Source organism: Octopus bimaculoides, chromosome 14, assembly GCF_001194135.2.
Source record: "Octopus bimaculoides isolate UCB-OBI-ISO-001 chromosome 14, ASM119413v2, whole genome shotgun sequence".
NCBI classification, from domain to species: Eukaryota; Metazoa; Mollusca; class Cephalopoda; order Octopoda; family Octopodidae; genus Octopus; species Octopus bimaculoides.
Genome location: NC_068994.1, coordinates 31,314,102 through 31,316,571, shown reverse-complemented (window position 1 = coordinate 31,316,571; position 2,470 = coordinate 31,314,102). Strand labels below are relative to the sequence as shown.

At 38.9% G+C, this 2,470-nt stretch overlaps 1 protein-coding gene across 1 annotated transcript in view; it reads right to left on the bottom strand.

Annotated features, from left to right (window-relative positions):
* The window catches only part of LOC106874052 (gastrula zinc finger protein XlCGF49.1), a 14,324-nt gene extending 12,252 nt beyond the window's left edge, over positions 1-2,072 (bottom strand). Inside the window, exon 1 of the mRNA XM_014921620.2 lies at positions 2,030-2,072. The gene's annotated coding sequence lies outside the window, so the exon portion shown is untranslated. The remainder of the gene's footprint in view (positions 1-2,029) is intronic.
* Positions 2,073-2,470: the final 398 nt, after the last annotated feature.

The following is a 2,470-nucleotide window of genomic DNA, read 5'->3' as shown; positions in this document are numbered from 1 at the left end:
ACAACCACCACCACCACCACCACCACCACTAATGATATTTCTACCAATACCCACAACCGTCATCTCCACTAATGAATGATATTTCTACCAAAACCCACAGCCATCACCACCATCCACCACCACTAATGATATTTCTACAAATACCTACCATCACCACAATCAGCACCACCAACAACATTTCTACCAAGAGTCACAAACATCACCACCACTAACATTTCTACCAGTACCCACTACCATCACCTCCACAAATAACGTTTCTACCAAGATCTCTAACCATCACAACTACCACCGCTAATAGCATTTCTTCGGAGAACCACCACCACCACCACCAGTATTTCTAGCAATACCCCACAACCATCATCCCACTGCCACCACCACTAGTGACATTACTAATACCCACAACCACCTCCACTAATAACGTCTCTACCAATACACTCAATTACCACGAGTCAACAAGAAATCTTCTACGAGATTATAGGAACTGCTAGAAATAGTAACCAAATTTTCCTTAAATTTCTACCCTTTTGGACAACGTACTATGGAGACATGATGTTTGGATATAAAACTTGATATTCACGACGACTGGACCGCTTTTGATCATAGATGTACTTAATCAGAACTGATCTGGAGCTTCCACCAACATTAATGATAATATTTCTACCATGAGTCAAAGCGGGTGTCCCTCATATGGTTGAGCGACTTACTAGAAATAGCAGCTAAATCGGTCTCAAAGAATACTCTACGATCTTAAAAGAAAGACTTACTGGATAATGTAATCCTAGATACTTCTAAACAGATGGAATGGTCGTGACTGGAATGCTATCGATCACAGGTCTGCTGATATGGGGATAGACAACAATTATTTCTACCACGACGACGACCACCACCACCATAATTATTGCCATACATTTAAAAGATTAAAAAAAAAAAACGAAAAGAGAAATAGAGAAAAGTGTAGTGGAATAAAATGCAAAAATAAACAGAAAACGAAATGAAAAAAAGACAGTGGAATGAGAAGAAAACGAAGGAAGAAAATAAAAAAGAAAAACAAAAGAATAAAAGAACAAAGATAAAAAAATAAATAAAAGGAACAAGCAGGAGAGAAGGAAAAAGAAAGAAGGTATTAAAAGTGTGGCAGCTGTTGAAAGTTCCGTACTCACCAGCAATCTGTTCGGTAAGACTGTCCGATGCTTTACAGTGAAAGGAAAGTCTTGCCAAGAACGGCAGGAAAACATTGGTTGAGAGAAATAGGAATGGATGGAGAAAGAGAGAAGGAACGGAAGAGAGAGGGGGAGCCGGATAGACAGAAAGATGGAAGGGACATATGAGAGAGAAAAGTTTAGACCGAGAGAGAGAGAGAGAGACATATACTCGTAAATAGAGGAAAAAATAACAAAAGATACAGAATATGAAAGAAGGTAGGCGGCAGAATTTGAAACACAGGGAAATAGTAAGAGATAGATAATTGAGAATGGAGATTTAGGAAAAGAGAGAGAGGGAGAGAGAGAGACAAGGAGAGAGAGAGAGAGAGAGTGCTGCGGTTAAAAGAAATATAAATTCAGGTTAAACAAACATTAAGAAAATTTTTCACAGCAGCGCTTACAAATGTCGGACGATGGAGGGAGAGAGGAGAGAAAAAAAACAACAAAAACTAGACATACACGTAGATAGATAAATGAAAATATTGATAGTTAAGCTGGATATATAGATATAAATATGCTGAAGACTGGATAGCTAAACATAGATATATAAACAACTAGATAGATAGATAGATAATGTAGATTAGATAGATAGATAGATAGATATAGCATTGAAAACACTTGATAGGCTGAATGTTAAACATGTAGAGGATAAAAAAAAACTGGGGTGGCTAGAAGTGGAATAATGAGGTAAGGAGAAAATAGATAGGGGGATAAGGACAAGCGAGAATAGAAACATAATGAATGGGATAGAGAGAAAGAGGTAAACAGAAAGAACGAGAGAAGTAAAGAAAATAGAAATGAGGAGAGAGGGTGAGAGAAAGACTAACCTGTCAAACTGTGTGCTGGTCAGTGCAAGATGTACCAGACTTAACTAGCACAACAGTGATTTCTTAAGATGAATTTCAATGTCGTTGGTGTTTCACCTGAGGTCAACCCTAATCATGCAGTCAAGTGGTTAATGGCGTTCCGCTTGTGGCCATCCAGTCTTATAATTCAGACATAGTATGTATATATATATATATATATGTGTGTGTGTGTGTGTGTGTGTGTGTGTGTGTAGAAGGTTGCAAAGGAACACATGGGTTTCAGCCAAGTGGCTGCGGTCATGCTGGAGCACCACCGTGATTTTCCGTCTTTATGCTGTGCTCTCTTCACGTTCCTTGCATGGCTCTTCTCCCCCACCTGATATGGTCCAATCAAGAGTTTTGATGGCACATCTGGTGTATAAGAGAATTTGACATCGCTGCCCTAAACTGCGTCTCATTTCG